The 18,164-nt window shown below is 43.8% G+C and overlaps 1 long non-coding RNA gene across 1 annotated transcript in view; it reads right to left on the reverse strand.

Annotated features, from left to right (window-relative positions):
- Positions 1 to 260: 260 nt before the first annotated feature.
- Positions 261 to 18,164, reverse strand: part of LOC122494497 — a 595,470-nt gene continuing 577,566 nt past the window's right edge. The window contains exon 6 of the long non-coding RNA XR_006300179.1: positions 261 to 586. This is a non-coding gene — a long non-coding RNA (uncharacterized LOC122494497). The remainder of the gene's footprint in view (positions 587 to 18,164) is intronic.

Raw genomic sequence — 18,164 nt, forward strand, 5'->3', positions numbered from 1 at the left:
CTCACTTGCCCAACGTTTGCTGGGAGGCCGTGGGTGGACCCCAGTGTATCTGTCTCATGTTCTTTCCCTGCGAAGCAAGAGGGTTGACTTATCTGATTTCGGAGACCCCTTTAGAGCTAATGTTCGGTGTATTCACGCCAAAGCACAGAAAAACCTGGCGTTGTTCCCAAACGCACTAAGAATGGGCAGGAGGCGAAGGAAGGTGGCGAAGGGCCAGCATTGCATCAGAGAGACCCGGGTGCAAATGTTGCCTCTAACGCGCTGAGTAATCTCGAGGGAGCTGCTCTACCTCTCTAAACCTCCAGGTTTCTTTTTGTAAGAAAATACTTAATAATACTGCATCCCTCGAAGAGAGAAGCGAGGCTGAACTGTGATAAATATAAGGCACTGGGGACGGTTTTGAGGCAGAATGAACTCTCAGTTGCTGACTCTGAAAGCCACAATTTGAAACTCAATGTCTGGCACGTACCCGTATTTCGGATGTTTGCCTCCTGAGGCTATCTTCTTTGATCTGTCCATCCTCGCGTCCCTCTTGTTGGCGGGCTCCTTCACTCCTTCTCCTGCACCCCTCATGTGTGTCCTTTGTCTGAAAAAGAAGCTCCAGTTTATTTGCTAATGGTTCAAAGTAGGGCTAAGTTATCTCTATAGTCTGCAGAACTCAGAGCCTGCCTTTCACAGGAAATTAATAGGGGCCCTTGTTTATTACGTACGCGGGCTAGACTCAAGCTGGTCTCCCCATTTGCCAGTCCGTCCGACACACAGTAGCCAGATGATCAGATCCATCCAGAAGTACAAATCTGTGGAGTAGCTTCCCACTGATGTTATTACTCGATAAAACGGAAATTCTTAACAGACACTGCCAGTTTTCCCAGATCCACGTTGTGGCTCTAGCTTCTGCAGGGATAAGCTTCCTCCCACACCTAAAAACAGCATGCTCCTTTATGTATCAGAACCCTTGACACAATGCCTCTGCCATCGGCAACGTAGCACCCCCCAAGTATATTCTTCCTCCCCATTCAAAGCCCAGCTCGAACGCCTCTTTCTCAAGGAAGCACTGTCACTCACTCCATTTAAGACAAGATCATGACTTCTTGGTAAATGTGTGCATAAGAAGCCTACACTTCCCGGTACCTTTTTTTTTTTTAAGCAATAGTTACAATCAAAATTTAACCATTATTGCTACAACTCATAAATTGACGCCTGTCCCGTCTTCCACCCTATGTAAATTCTAGGCTCAGAGTATGACTGTCCTTTCCACTACTACATTTCGACTGCACAGTACAATGTCTAGCACATAGTAGGTATTCAGTGACATTCAGTGAATGAACTTTGGCTATTTGAATGAAGACGTGCACGTACAAAATGAAAACAGTCCATCCTGTATCGCAAGACGTGGAGTTGGATGCTCATAAATTATTTAAAAAGTTAGACATTTGACAGGAACAAAACGATCCTGAGATCCTGGAAGGCTCCAGGATGTACAGTTGTTGAAATGTCACCTTTAAGACGTGGGTATTGATTTACAGTTTGCATTCTTGAGTACAGAGGATTCTGTACTAGCAAGGAAAAAAAAATCCAATTTCTGAATCTCAGTAAAGGAGAAGACTAAGTCAGGTTTGGTATCATCTGTCGGAAGGAAGGGAAGGTTGTGTGTGTGTGTGTGTGTGTGTGTGTGCACTCACTGAAGGGTTTAACATTGCCTGGCATTCTTGGTGGTGAGAAGAAAAAGCTGTAAGACATTTTATTTTCATCAGAGATTAGTTTTGCCTATTTTAATACATCACCTGAGTTTTATCACACAGTAGTACTCTGGTATCTGACTGCCTGTGCTCAGAATAGTTTTGGAGTTTCACCCATGTTGTGGAGTGCACTAGCAGTTTGCTACTTTTCATTGCTGTGTAGTATTCCACCGGCTGGCTATACCACAAATCTTTAATCCATTTCATGTGATGGACATCTGGGCTGTCTATAGTTCCTTATACTATTAATGAAGTTTTTTTTTTAAACATTTCTTGTACAAGTCTTATTGTGTATACAAGCTTTCCTGTCCTTTGGGTAAACACCTAAGAGTGGTATTCTTGGGTCACGGGGTAGGGATATGTTGACTTCCGCGATATCGCTGGACTGATTCTCAGAGTGGTTTTTGCCATTTTGCATTCCAGTTTCACGGCAGCCTCTGGTGTTGTTGATCTCCTATTGTAGCCATCCTGGTGGGTGTATAATATTATCTCGTAGTTTTAAATTGTATTTTCCTGAAAACTAACGTGGAAGTTTTCTTCATGGGTTATTGACAATTTGATATTTTTCTTTCTTACGTTCCTATTTGAGTCTTTGTCCATTTTATTTTGAACAGTGTCATTCACCTTTTAAATATTGGGTTTTAGGGGCGCCTGGGTGGCTCAGTCGGTTGAGTGTCCGACTTCGGCTCAGGTCACGATCTCACGGTCCGTGAGTTCAAGCCCTGCATCGGGCTCTGGGCTGACAGCTCAGAGCCTGGAGCCTGTTTCAGACTCTGTGTCTCCCTCTCTCTGACCCTCCCCTGTTCATGCTCTGTCTCTCTCGGTCTCAAAAATAAATAAACGTTAAAAAAAATTAAAAAAAATAAATATTGGGTTTTAGAGGTTGTGTATAGATTTATATATTTTGAATAGGAGTCTTAATCAAATAAATGTATTACAACAATTTTCTCTAAGACTGTGACTCACCTGTTCACTTCTTAAAGGTGTCTTTTGAACGGAATGTGCTTTATATTCATGAAGTCCATTTTCATTCATTTTTTCCTTCATGGTTATTACGTTTCGTGTTCTAAGAAAACTTTGCTCTCCTAAATGTTGTGAAGATGTCCTCTTCGTTTCATGATAGAAGCTTTGTTGTTTTTGCTTTTACGTCTGGGTCTATGAATCATCTTCTCAAATTGATCTTTGAATATGGTATAAGGTATGAATCAAAGCTCATTTTTTTGTTCCATATGGATCTATCCCTTTCCTCCACTGAATGGCTTTGGTCTCTGAGTTGAAAGTTAATTGACCATTTCTAATTATTTGACATTTAACTATGTTCTTTAGTTTATTTGCACCTGTATGGCGAAGATATTATATAATGATTCACGACTGTACCTCTCTTCCCAAACTCTACGTTCAGGGGCATCAGGTTGGTGGCTTGAAATCGGCCGTGACGGGAACATTTACACCATGGAAACAGGGTACAGATCAAGGCTTAAGTGTTGTTATTTTGATTCTCCAGAGTTCAGAATGTATTGGGAACAATGTTAATAATGTAGATGCACCTTAAAGTGGTACCACGTTTGTAACTATGAGGCTGTGAAAAGCACCCAAATTGTAAGAAAACTTGTGGCTGTATTTGAAAGCTGTTATCACTCCAGCAAAGAAGTCATGCGCATCGTTAATGAATAGATGCTTCATTTCGTCTCCATCCCACCCATTAATGTAAACACAAACACCAACCAACATTCATGCGGGCACTATCCGCACTGTTTATCGCAACCGTAGGTGGGGCTGAGATACGAGTGTGTAACAAAAATGCCAACAAAAGCATTTTTGTGCGAATTAATGGACTATATGGAATCTATTTAAAAAAGAGTATTAACTATTTCATTATTATTTGTAAATGCCTTGCTTTATATTCCTTATATCAGCAACATTTATAATAAATTTGTGCATGTATAGATACCCACACTTTCTCCCTCTTCCTAACGAGAGCCAGCCGTTAAACATTTACCAGCCACACAACACTGCCTAACTTACAGTGCTGTGAAGAGTAAGTAGACGGAGCTCCATGAGACTGCTTGAATGTTACTGGATTTCCATCAGGTCATGCTCAAGGTCTTGGCCAACTTGGAGAAAGTGAAGGGAGAGCTTTATGGGGGGAAGGGCTCTGATGGCTTTGCAGGAGGAAGTAAGGCGACACGGCCCGTGAGAAAAGCCCACGCTCAAGGCTCAGCCTCAGGAGAAGCACACAGGTGGGAAAGCAATCTTGGGAACGGTCCTCCCTCCAGGTAGGGCAGCATGAGGGCAGGTCAAGGCCAGTGGTGGGGAAAGGCAGGGAAAGTTGGCTTGGCATAAGTTTGTGAATACCCTTGAATTCCAAACTGTGGAGTTTGTACTTGAAATAGCAGGCAGTAGGGAGCCATTGAAGATCTCTGAGTCAGGGAATCGCACGGCTAGAGTTGTGTTTTCTGACAGTTAATCTGGAGGCATGGTGAAACTGGAGAAGAAAGGTTGAAGTTAGAAGTCAGGCTGCTGCTTTAAAATACGGAGGAAAGCAGGTGCCATGAGCCCAAACTAAGCCAGGGGCCATCGGAACAGAAAGGATGTGAGTAACGGAAGAAACAGATCCAGGGTAGAAGTGACAGCACTTGGAAAAATAATTCTACTTTCAAAAAAAAAGAAAACCTTTTTATTTTTAAATTTGCTTTTAATGTGTAAGTTTTATTTTTCATGGAGGTTTGGGAATGTGGGGAGGTGTCAATGAATCAGAAAAGCATAAAACAAAGAGACTGAGGTGCTAAAAGCACTCAGGAATTTTTACACCAAACCCTCATTGATGTTCATTTGCAGGATTTGGGGTGATTGAGGGTTTTTGCTCCCGTGAATACAAATATTTTTTAATTAATGTACACTTTAACTCTTATTTACTATTTCCTTCCTAAGGGCTTGCTATTTAATAAAAGGAATAAAATAAAGTCTTGGTTTTTTTTTTTTTTTTTTTTTGCATTTTTTTTAACCAGAAATATTTATTTATTTATTTAAAAAAATTTTTTTTTCAACGTTTTTTATTTATTTTTGGGACAGAGAGAGACAGAGCATGAACGGGGGAGGGGCAGAGAGAGAGGGAGACACAGAATCGGAAACAGGCTCCAGGCTCCGAGCCATCAGCCCAGAGCCTGATGCGGGGCTCGAACTCACGGACCGCGAGATCGTGACCTGGCTGAAGTCGGACGCTTAACCGACTGCGCCACCCAGGCGCCCCTAACCAGAAATATTTAAAGAATGTTCTCTGTTTGCCTTTGAGTGCATTCTGGCGAGGTGACTTTAGGCCATAAAGACTTGAGTGCTTGGGTCATGTCCTGTCACAGAGCTTTGTCTTGTTTATTTGGAATATAGAGGAGATGTGGTAGAGACCACTTAATTCTCAGGAGCCATCTGAAAGCAGCCAAGCATAATTCTTAAGAAAGAAATTCTTTTAAAAACGATTTTTTTTGGGGGGGGCAGGGACTATAAGGTATTAGAATATTCTAGAAGTTCTTGAAGTTTGTTTAGGGTAAAATCATTCTAAAGAGAATATTCTCACAGACCATACACATCCTTTGGACTCAAGACAACGGGCGAGTTGATATTGTAGCTAACCTGGCGTGAGAGAAGGCATGTCTGTTCTTTTGCAAATCAGATTGTATTATTTTAGTATTTTATTTACTTACTTATTTGAGAGAGAGAGAGAGAGAGAGAGAGTAGGAGAGCGGAGAGGGGGAGGAGGGGCAGAGGGAGAGAGAGAGAATCTCAGGCAGGCTCCACGTTCAATGACGAGCACAACACGGGGCTCGATGCCACGACCCTGGCTGGGATCATGACCTGAGCCGAAATCAAGAGTCAAATGCTCAGCTGGCTGAGCCAGCCAGGAGCCCCAGATGGCATTATTTTAAACCATCTTTTTGCTTTTGCAATTACAAAAGATGGGACTTGACGTTGTCAAATAATTCAAATAACAAAAGGTATCATGCAGGGGGTCAGGGGGGTACATTGCAGTGTCAGAATACCCGAGTTTGCATTTCCACACCTTTCTTGTTCTGTGGCCTTATGCGCAAAGCTTCTTTAAGCCTCTGTCTCCTTACCATCATATATGAGTAACTACCGAAATTAGCTCATAGGGTTGTTGTGATAACTAAGTGAGAGGGAGGAGATATATGGATATGTAAAGCATTTAAGTACTCTAGGAGAGCTACATGACTATATGAGACTGCATGAGAGCCAGTAATGGTTTAGCGATCTGGACCCTTACCATCATCACTATTTTATTACAATTGCACCTTAACTGTAGAAAGCAGAATAGCACCTGCCACATAATAAACGCTCAATAAACTACCTAGTATCTTAAGTATATAAGATGAAAATCCTCCAATCACAATCCCCAGCAATAACCACGATAAACAATAATAAATAATCATAGTAAATAATGACATCACTATGAATATGAACATATGCATATAGGGAAATATATGTTTATATTTTTCTATTTTATTTTTATCTCATTTTTTAAATGTCTGTTCATTTTTGAGAAAGAGAGAGAGAGAGAGAGAGAGAGAGAGAGCATGGAGCATGAGCAGAGGAGGGGCAGAGAGAGAGCAGGGCAGAGGATCCAAAGGAGGCTCTGTGCTCACAGCAGAGAGCCTGATGCGGGGCTCAAATTCACGAACTGTGAGATCACAACCGGAGCTGAAGTTGGACGCTTAATCGACTGAGTCACCCAGGTACCCCTATATATTTATATTTTTTAATACAAATGGGATCACTAGATATATTGTTCTGAAACTTGCTATTGTACTTCAACTTTAAGAATTACTTACCCACTCAAATACACCCAACTGACTTTTGACAAAAGTGTGAAAGGAATTCAGTCTGACGCCCTACATCATACTGTTATTTGAATAATTTGACAACATAAAGCCCCATCTTTTGTAATTGCAAAAGCAAAAAGATGGTTTAAAATAATGCCATCTGGGGTGCCTGGGTGGCTTAGTCAGTTGAATGTCTGGCTCTTGATTTTCAGCTCAGGTCATGATCCCAGGGTCGTGGGATCAAACCCCACATCGAGCTCTTTATTGAGTGTGCAGAGTCTTCAACAAATGAGGCTGGGGCAACTGGACATCCCTGGTCAAAGATCAGAATCTCAACTGAAACTTCATACCCTATATAAAAATAAACTTAAAGTGGCTCATGATTAGAAATGCAAAATGTAAAACTATAAAGCTTCTAGAAAAATAACAAAAGAAAATCTTTAGGATCCAGGTCTAGTCAAAGGGGTCTTTAGACTTGATATCAAAAGTATCTGCAAAAGGAAAAATTGAGAAATTGGACCCCATCAAAATTAAAACCTGTTGCTCAGGGAAAGATTCCCTTAAGATAAGACAAGCTATAGATTGAGAGAAAAGACTTTTGCCATGTATCTGACAAAGGATTAGTATCTAAGATATACAAAGAACTCAACACCCAACACTAAAAAACAAAACAACCCCCTCCCCGCCCCCCCACCAACAAGCAATCCAATTAAAAAATAGGCAGAAGGCATGAATAGGCCTAAATACTGATGAGGATGTAGACAGGGCAAAGAGGACATAGGGCGCATGAAAAGATGTTCCGCATCGTTAATCATCTGCATCGTTAAGCACACCTTAAAACCACAATGAGACATCTCCACACACCTATCAGAATGGCTGAAATAAAAAAAAAAATGGTGACACCACCAAATGCTACTGAGGAGGCAGAGAAATGGGTCACTCACACATTGCTGGTGGGAATCTAAAATAATGGTACGGACACTCTGGAAAAGTTTGGCAACTTCTGATACCACTAAATACACAACTGCCCTGTGGCTTAGCCATTCTATTCACTTTAGGACATTTGTCCCAGAAAAGTAAAAATGTATGTTCATACAAAAACCTGTCCATGAATATTCAGAGCAGCTTTGCTCATAATGGCCCCAGACTGGAAGCAACCCAGAGGTCCTTCAGCAGGTGAGCCGTCCAACTGTGGACCCATACTATGCAATACTGCTTGGCAATAAAAAGGAATGAGCTATTGATTCATGCAACGACTTGGATGAATCCAGATAATTTTATGCTGAGTGAAAGAAGTCAACCTCACAAGGTCACAGGCTGTAGGATTCCATTTATACGGCTCTCTTGAAGTGAAGAAATTATGAAAATGGAGGACAGATTAGTTGCTGCCAGGGGCTACAGACAAGGTAGACAAGGGAGGTTTTAAAAGGGCGGCAAGAACGATCTTTGTGTTGACGGAACCGGTCTGTGTGTTGCGTCTGGTGCCCGACACAGGCACCCACGCGTGGGATAACACTGCATAAAGCTGATGTATAGAACTGGGGAAGACTGAGAAGGAGCAGACAGTATCTGCATCGATATCCAGGCTGTGATATTCGACCATGATTGTGCAAGACGTTATCACCGGAGAGAAATGGGGTAGAGTCTCCGTGAGATCTCTCTGCATTATTTCTTGCAACTGCCTGTGAACCCATAGTTTTCTCAAAATAAAAAGTTTCAGTTGGGGGTGCCTGGGTGGCTCCGTCGATTAAGCATCCAACTCTTGATTTTGGCTCAGGTCATGATCTCACGGTTTGTGAGTTCAAACCCTACATCAGGCTCTGCACTGACAGCACAGAGCCTGCTTGGGATTCTCTCTCTCTCTCTCTCTCTCTCTCTCTCTCTCTCTCCTGACTCTCCTCCTCCTCTCTCTCTCAAAACAAATACATAAACTTTTTAAAAACGTTTAAACAGTGGAATATTATAAGTCGTTAGCAAAACAATTAAAAGTTTTGACTCATTTCAACTGTTGGCACTTAATTTTTTTTTTTTTCTTTTAGGCGCTCACTTGCCAAGCATTGATTGGCCAAGTTCTATCACGTTTATTATAAACAATTCCAACAAGTTGTGCAGGGGCGATGCAGTCTAATGGCAGCAGACGGAAATGGTGTGTGAGGAAACTGGGTTAAAGATCTGGAACCACAGCTGTGCACTTAACAAGTTCATTTATTAGGGACCTCATTGCATATCCGTTGGGAAGGGTAATTAAGCATGAAGATTAAGTCGGGTAGTACCTTCCCGAGGAAGGCCGCTCTGGGTTACAGACGGCCTTTACCAGGAGAGTCAAGACTTGGGCAACTCCCATCTAGTTGGGAAATTCAAGCCCATTATCTCTTACTGGGGAGGCGGTAATGACCGTCATGGAGGAAGAAGACCTCAATTTAAGCAAACAGCTGTTTTTCCTTGACAACAGAAGGGGAAACAGGGCTCAAGTCGGCCCTTAGTGAACTGATCCATGGAAAGGTAGTTGAAACAGATTCTCTCCTCGAGCACCAGCCCTACGTGAGTAATGCGCAGAATCCGAGAAACGCCGTTTTGCGGGGAGCCTGCAAAGCAAAGGGACCCTATCCTCTTGTTGGCCTGGTTTCTGATGCTGTCCCCAGGCAGGTCCGGGACCCGCGTTCTCCTTTTGGGAAGATTATTCAGAGCCCCCGTCCAGGAAGGTTTGTGGCTTGTCCCGAGAGGGTCCCCGTGTCCTATCCCGGGTGTCCCAACTGGCGGGCCCTCCGGTCAGCTTCCCTCGGCACCGTGAGGTGGCTCGGCATTAAAATTCTTCAGATTTGCTCCCAGCCTCTGCAGTGGGGAGGATTTGATTGCAGCACTGGAGGGCTGGACAAACCCCACTAACGGTTGCCAGTCAGCTGTGATTTTCCATTAGCCGCATCTCATTATCCCGTCAGGGCTCCTTCGTGCCTATCGATGAGAAACAATGTGTAATCACTTGCGACTGATTGCAAATCACTCTCCACGGCCTGTGCGAGCCTTGGCCCACGACCACGTGGCCTAGACTGCCAAATGGTCCTCAGGCCCGGTGGCCTCACACTGCCTTCTTAGCGGGGCTCCAGGAGTTTGGGGCACGTCCTTTCGTCTTGGGGCGAGGCGGGAGACAGAGAAACGGGTGAAAGGGGAGTACTGGCTAATCGCAAGCCCCACAGAACTCCAGAGTCAGGTTCAGAATGGCTATATTGTGGGACTCATTTCAGACACAGAAAAACATCGCAGCCCCTTCCCTTCACGGAGAACTAGATGGATTCTAGGATTCTAGAACCACTGACTTGGTGGGAGCAGGGACCACGTCTTTTCTAATAGAGTAGAGCATACTTGTACAGCTCAGGCAATGAAGGCCCTCAGATCAGACTCAGATTCCGATTGCTACTACCTATACGACATCGGGCAAGTCGCTGAATCTGTTCGAGCCTCAGTTTTCTTATCTGTGAAATGGGAGTAATAGCACTACCAAGCATTTAGAGATGTTTTAATGATTAAACGAGATCATAAATGCAAAACTTTTTAGAATTCACTGAATGCCACTGGTTGGTATTAATATAATTTGAAGTTAAAAAAGATACTCATTTCTTGGGGTACCCGGGTGGCTCGGTTGCTTAAGCGTCCAACTCTTGATTTTGGCTCAGATCGTGATCTCACAGTTCCTGAGGCCCCAAGTCAGGATCTCGCTGACAGCATGGAACCTGCCTGGGATTCTCTCTTTCCCTCTGTCTCTAGTATGCTTCCTCTCTCTCTCTCTCTCTCAAAATAAATTTATAAACATTAAAAAAAAAAGGCACTCGTTTCTTAGTACTGGATATCAGCACCCATACTGTGCTCTCTTTCTACCTAAAGGAAAAAAAAATACATGACAGAAAAATCTCAAGTTCCAAACGTGTTTTCTACCGAAAACTATGCCTATAATAGAGGCAGATAAATGTAGTCAAATATGCATGGAAAAGGAGCTTATGGACTTCAAAGCACATTAGCACAAAAAAGGAATGAGGTTTGTCATAGCTGCACGTTGGAATCACCTGAAGAACTTAAAATAAATATCTACAACCAGCCAGCCCCTACCTTAAACCATCAAAATCAGAATGTCTCCGGGTGAGGCTTTGACGTCTTTATTTTTAATGCCCTGCTTCCCACCTCCTCCCCCCGCACCCTTCCAGCCAGGTAATCTTAACAGACGGCCAGGGTCAGAGCTAAAGTTTCCAAGAGATCTGAGAGATACTACAATTATAAAACGTGTCCAACTTTATTTAAACGTAGCACTACCTACGCTTCTCTGACAGAGCAATACATCGCTTTCCATCTCTCTTCCTCCTCTCCTTCCTCCTTTCCTCCTCCTCCTCCTTTGAAATCCATGCTGAAAACCTTCTCCAGCTTCCCACCTGGGTGGAAGGCTTTCTGACTTGATCTTTCTCTGGCGCTAAAGAGCTCCCGAGAGGCAGGGAAATGAGGGAACAGTCTATAATTACCCTGATTATTGCCAACAAGAAGGCTCAGAAAAGGCAGAGTCACAGACATGCCCAGACCGTTCTGCAGGCATCCAGAGAGCTCGCAGGAACCCAACTGGGCAAGAGCTAGCACCTGGAGTTCTGGTAGGGAGGGAGAAGTAATGAACCTTGGAGGTCTGAATGCCAAGGTGTTGGGCTCCTTGGTGTCAGCAGGTGACCGAGCTTCTTGCTTCTGAGCACAAATGGCAGGGCTGTTTTCTCCCGTCATCGGAAAGTCTCTTCAAGGGTCGCAGAAAAGGAAAGAGGGTGTTGGGTCTCCTGTAGAGGTTTTGTTTTGTTGTTCTTCGTTTAAATGCTCGTCTCTTGCCAACTCCCTGATAATCACCACACAACTTGTTGGGAAGGCAAAGCACGCTAAGGGAGATCCCACCCTTGACCCAGCTTTGGCAACACCTCAGAGAATAGGAGACAGGGTCAGAATTTACCGAGAATCGAAAGTTTGGTTTAAGGTAGTTCCTCTAATCTGGGGACGTGATGGGTAAGGATCCTATACAGAGTTCAGGATTGGGGGTACACGGTAACGATTCAGAGACTCTTTGGTCACCACTTGACTGTCGATACTTTCCATGGTGGATCTTCAGGGAAACTCGCGCAATGAATAGACGCTGCATGGGCGAGTGTCACTTTGGGTAGCGAAGACATTAATGAAGACAGAGGAATAATAATGCCGTGATAATGTAACACAGACAGCAAGTCGTGTGTGTGGTGGCGTGGTTTCAATTTTCCGTGTCCAAACTGTGTGTGTGTTCGGCGGGGGAGCCAATGACTTCATTTCTCACTTTGTGCTTATCTTTATTACAATGAGGGAGAACTTTCTCTCAGACCCGAATCTCCTGAAATGGTTATGCTTCCCCTGGAAACCTTTGTGATTTGGCCTTTGGGATATTGCAAAGCTTGGGATTGATCTTGTGTCCTTCCTTGTTTTTGCCTCATGGGAGTTCAGAGCCAAACCACCTTCAGCAAATGTAAATCACCCCACTTTCGGACATACCCACGGCCCTCTGGTTTGTGATGATCCCAGGCTCCATGTTTCTGTGTGTTTGTCTGGAGCAATGACGGGTGAAGTGTGGGGCAGGATTCTGTGATGCCTTTTCACGGACCTCACTCCCTGGGAGGAAGGAAACGGATGCCTGGGGGGAGAGGCCCTATGTGTGAGTCTGGGCGCCCCTTGGCCGTGGTTCTTGGTACAAATGGCTTGAATTTTAATAGGAGAGAATCCCAGAGGGTATCAATCAGTCAAGAAGAAAAACTCTACTTTTTAATTTAGCAGTCCCTGCCTTGGGAAGTGTTTTTGTCTCCCCGACCTTTATTTTTCTACCAGTATTCCTTTAATTTGACGTTCCTGTGAACAATTGGGCTTTGTTCCTTTAATTATAATAGTCATAGCCATTTGTCATATGCTGAAAAATATACATAGTTGCCATATTATTTCAAGGATAGAAAACATTTCAAGTATACGCAAAAACATGGAGACCAACGCAACGTAGCCAGTACGGTCATGTCTCAACTTTGTGAAATCTAAATTTTTCTTCTGACCATATTCACTTATAGCTTTTTCCCTAAATAATGCACTCTTACAAAGACAGTTAAAATCCAATGTATCTACCCCATTTCACCCTCTGCCTCTCTTTTTTATTTATTCAATATATATATTTTTTAATTTTTAAAAAAAATTTTTTTTAACGTTTATTTATTTTTGAGACAGAGAGAGACAGAGCATGAACAGGGGAGGGGCAGAGAGAGAGGGAGATGCAGAATCCGAAGCAGGCTCCAGGCTCTGAGCTGTCAGCACAGAGCCCGATGCGGGGCTCGAACTCACAGGCCGCGAGATCATGACCTGAGCCGAAGTCGGACGCTTAACCGACTGAGCCACCCAGGCCCAAAAATATATATATATATTTAACTTTTGTTTATTTTTGAGAGACAGGGAGAGACAGAGCGTGAGTAGGGGAGGGGCAGAAAGAGAAGGGGAGACACAGAAGAATCCAAAGCAGGCTCCAGGCTCTGAGCGCTCAGCACAGAGCCCTACATGGGGCTCGAACCCACGAACCATGAGATCATGACCTGAGCTGAAGTCAGCTGCTTAGCTGATTGAACCATGCAGGCGCCCCAATCCCTCTCCTCTTGCCAGAAATAAGCAATTATCCCGATTTTGGTGATTAGCATTCTGCCCCATGGTTTTACCCCTTTACTAAATATACGAAAGCCCATACGCACCATAATCGTGATGTATTTATATTCTCAGTTTTATCTAACCAATAACCTTCTGCAACTTTCCCTCTTCGTTTCATATTACGTTTGGGAGATTAATTCACTCATTTTGATACGTGTACTTCTCATCGATCCATGCTATCTGCTGAGGAGCATTTTATTGAGTACACCAATTCACTTCTCCATCGTCCTGCAGACAAGCATTTGGGTGGCTTTGCATTTGTGGCTATCGTCAACATTCCAGTTTCCAGCAGTAAACATTTTGGTATCTGCACATCCTCTGCGTGTGGGCAAAGGTTTCTCCCGGGCCTCGTCCTAGACTTGCAACTGCTAGGTCTCTGTTCATCTCATTTTCAATTTGACACGGTTTTGCAAAACTGCTCTTCGAGGTGACTGTGAACAATTCTACTCCCGTCAGAAGATGGATGAGCACTTCTTCTGTTCTGCTTCCTTGCCAGCACTTGGTATTGTTAGACTTCTCAATTCTAGACTCTCTTATGCATGAGCGCCGTCTGTTAGAGCCAATTTTGTTTGAATTTCCTTTATTCCTAGTGAGATTGGGCATCTTCTCATTGGCTTATTGACCTTTTGGGTTTTCTCTTCTGCGGCCTGCCTATTCATAATTTTGCTCATTTTATTAGAGGCTTCTTTGTCCTTTTCTTACTGACTGTACGATATCCTGGGTACTAACCCGTTGATGGTCGTAAATGCGGTGCTATTATTTTCTGGTTGTCCTTTTAGCTTTGCTTACAGCGTCTTTTGCTGCATATAATTTTCAAATTTTTTTATTAAATTTTTTTAACGTTTTATTTACTTTTGAGACAGGGAGAGACAGAGCATGAACAGGGGAGGGTCAGAGAGAGGGAGACACAGAATCTGAAACAGGCTCCAGGCTCTGAGCTGTCAGCACAGAGCCCGACGCGGGGCTCGAACTCACGGACCACGAGATCGTGACCTGGCTGAAGTCGGACGCTTAACTGACTGAGCCACCCAGGCGCCCCAATAATTTTCAAATTTTAATAACACCAAACTTACCAGTCGTTTCCTTTAGGTACTATGCTTTTTTGAGTCATGGTTAGGAAATCTTTCCTAATGGAAGGCATCAGGGTACTGTCCTCTATAATCTGCTAAGTTTTAAAAATTTTGTTTTCCACGTGTATGTCTTGGCCCACTTGGAATTGTGTGTGTGTGTGTGTGTGTGTGTGTGTGTGTGTGTGTAATGGGGAAGGGAACTCATTCGTCTTCTTTTGGAAAAACAGTTGTACCAGGATTCTTGATTATGTAGCCCATCCCTCCCGCCCCCTGCCCCCTGCCCCCTGCCCCCAACCCACTGATCTCTGTGCCTGTTACATTCTAGGTCAAGTTTCCACAATTGCTTGGCTCTGCTTTGGAACTTTCTGTTGGTTTATTTTTCTCTCCCTCTAACACTGCCACAGTTGCTACAGATTTATAATAAACCTTTATACCTGCTAAATCTTACCTTAATCTTACTTTATTCTATTTATTCAAAATGACCTTGACTGTTCTTTCCTTTCACGTCCCATATGAAATGTTGGTATTGTCTTCTCAAGTTCCTTGCTATGGTTTTGACTGGAGTCACTTTGAATTTAAATGTAGATCAACTGGAAAGAATTGCCCGTTTATGATGTGCTCACTGTGACCACGATCTATATTTTCATATACTGAGATTTTCTTTTATGGCTTTTTTTATGACGTTTTCTATTTTTTATCATAGAGGTAGATTTTTGTTAGACTTTTTCTGTATTTTTTTTATTAAATTTTTTTTTAGGTTCTTTTATATATTTATTTTGAGAGAGAGACAGAGACAGCATGACAGCATAAGCGGGGGTGGGGGGGGGGAGAGAGAGAGAGAGAGATTGAGAGAGAGAGAAGCCCAAGCAGGATCTGCACCACCAGCCCAGAGCCCGATGCTCAAACCCACGAAACCATGAGGTCATGACCTGAGCCCAAAGTGAGAGTCAGACACTTAACTGACTGAGCCACCCAGACTCCCCGTTCTGGGTTTATTATTTAGTTGCCAGTGTAAATACCACCAATTTGATAGTATGTTTTGTAATGATGTACTGTTGATGAATAAGAACACAACTGACTTGTGTGTTTTGGGCTTGAACCTAGCAGCTTCGGTGACCTCTCTTATCATTTTCAATATTTTGTATCTAAAATGCTTTTAACCATGAGTGGGGTAAGGGTATTACCAAAACGTCAAATCAGTTGTTTCTAGATAAGGTGGTTATGGGTATGATTGATTTCTGTTTCTTTGTACTTTTCAATACTTTAAATTTTGGACATTAGGCATCATCTCCTTAGTAACTGGGGGAAGAACTGAAAGTCAATTAACAATAGTGTCAGTAAAATCCATCGTTTGATTAACACCTACGCTTGTCAAGCATGTGGTAACTGCTCCGCATACATAATTTAATTTTAATCCTGACAGTAACCTTGCACAGAAGATATTTCTTGTCCCATTTTAAACAGGGAAACTGAGGCACAGATCAACTTGCTTCAGGGGTCACCCACCCACTAAATAGGTGAGCTGGGTTTCACGGTGCTAGGCTGTTTTCCAGGCAAACTCAGAAGGACGCTCTCTTGTCGTGGATTTTCCTTTACTGAATTCATCTATAGAGGGTTAGTTCATCATTGACAGGGCTGTTTGTCCTTATCTCAGGGCAGAGCCTCCGGGACTCCAGGGAGGACAACTTTAGAAAGACTGCCTGCTGGGCCTGCAGCCTCCTGGGTCCCCCACGGTTGTGGGGAGACCAGGATGGCAACCAGCTAGATGGGAGCAGGATCCTGAAAAGGAAAGCCACCGTTTGAAAGAATGGATGATACCCATGGAGGTCAAGCTTTTCTAGGCTCCTCGGCGGGCAAGAATGCCATTGAGCAGTTGCACTCTTGGGAAAAGGAAGCCCATCCCTTAAGGGTGAAGATTGGGCCTTTGTCTTTAGTCTTCCTAAAGTTTAATAACGAGAAATCAGACTTGAAAGGATTTCAGGAATCTAAACCCACACATGGGCTACGGCAGAGACGGGGAGGAAACATGGGACTATACCAAGTAACTTATTGCCTTGGTAAGTCTGTTTCTAGCGCATTAAGGATCCGGGGAATGTTAAAATACAACTTTTAGTAATTACGTCTAAGTCACAAGCCGGCTGTCTAGCCAGATAACACAGGTAGAAGTTATCTCTGGAAGAATCGTTATCAACCCCTATCGCCACACACAAGGCCTCACAATTGTGTCCTATAAACCTCTGTTTCTTGGTCTCCTCCTCCTCCACCCCCTCCCGGTGGCCCCTCTGCTCTGCCCTAGGGCGGTGTTCGGACTTCTGTGGGCCCTCCACGTGTTTGCCCTCATGGGCACCTTCCTCCATAAAATGATAATCGAAATAGTATACCTTATGCCAGCATTGATGTAAAGATGAATATAATCCACGCAGGATTCGATAGTACATGTTCATTATAATTAATTACATTCACTTTTTTCTTCTGACTTTAAAAGAAATTAAAATTAAAACCTTTCCGTGGGTCCTGAAAGTATTGTGGGTCCTGGACATTGGATGACCTGTACCTGAGAGAGAAATCAGCCTCTTCCCTCCCTCTCTCCCTCCCTCCTTTACCTTTCTTCCTTTCCTCCTTCCTTCTTTTCTTTTCTTTTCTTTCTTCCTTCCTTCCTTCCTTCCTTTCTTTCTCTTTCCTTCTTTCTCTCTCTCTCTTTCTTTCTTGCCCCCTCTCTCTTTCTTGCTTTAAATTTTTTCCCCTCTCCTGTCTAGACTGGGCATACTGACTTAAAGAAAACAAGTTTTCAGATGCTTCTATATCTTGCTTGCAATCATTTCTGTCCTAAGATGAAACAAATAAGATATTTCCTTCATCTTCCTTAAAACCAGACCAAACAACAACAGCCAACAGCGGAAATCTGTGAATCTACGTTTTTCCTGGAATCCTAACCAGCGTTTTTTTCATCCCATCATACGTAGCTTACATTTGCTAGATTTTTCTTTTTTTCAGCTCTGCTTACATACTACGACCATTCATGAGGAGCCGGAAGGAGCTGTTAGCAATCATCCCTAATGCCGGCTCAACTTCTGCGTGCGTTCCGTCTTCCTTTCGAGTTTAGATACTCGGGATTTCTGCCGGCACGAAGGATGACAGGGGAAAACACGAAGTGAGAGAGGCATGGCCCATCCTGTCGTGGGAGAACGGAAGGCCACTGTGAGGCACCCGGCTGCCGGGGGTGTCCACGGAGGCACCATGGTTTTCCTCTTGCTTCTTGGGCGGCAGCCAGAGTTTCCAAACTGGTTTCCGTCGCTCTTAGAGCAGCACACAGGCATTCAGATATAGCCCTTGGGAGTTACGGGGCCTTCCTCTTTGCTTTGCTAAAAGATAACTTTCCCCATGTAGCGCTGGAGCCAGAAAGAGCAACTCAAGTCACATACTCAGCCCATGTAATGGTAGGAAGCCCTGACTCCCTTGAACTGCAGGACTGTGAGTCTGTGGGGCGGGCAGGGGGCCGAGGAGGATCAAGGTTGGCTGTCCTTGTCCATGGGCTGGTGATTTACAACCTCAGAATGTGCTCCAGGTTTGAGCGAATGCACCATTTAATACTGGATCTGTAAAAGGCCTCCCCCTGGGCCACATCCTTCCAGCCTCGGGATGGAGGGACAGTGGGCTCCCCATGGCGGAGCGGCTTCTGGAGGACACTAGACCCCGGCTACCTGTGTTACAGGAAGTGGACGTGAGCTGTGGGCAGAGAGGTCAGAGCTTCTGTTATTCACGCAGCGTGGAGTGTCTCTGCGTTTCACATTGTGTCACATCGGGTC

The sequence above is a fragment of the Prionailurus bengalensis genome, chromosome E2, assembly GCF_016509475.1.
Source record: "Prionailurus bengalensis isolate Pbe53 chromosome E2, Fcat_Pben_1.1_paternal_pri, whole genome shotgun sequence".
NCBI classification, from domain to species: Eukaryota; Metazoa; Chordata; class Mammalia; order Carnivora; family Felidae; genus Prionailurus; species Prionailurus bengalensis.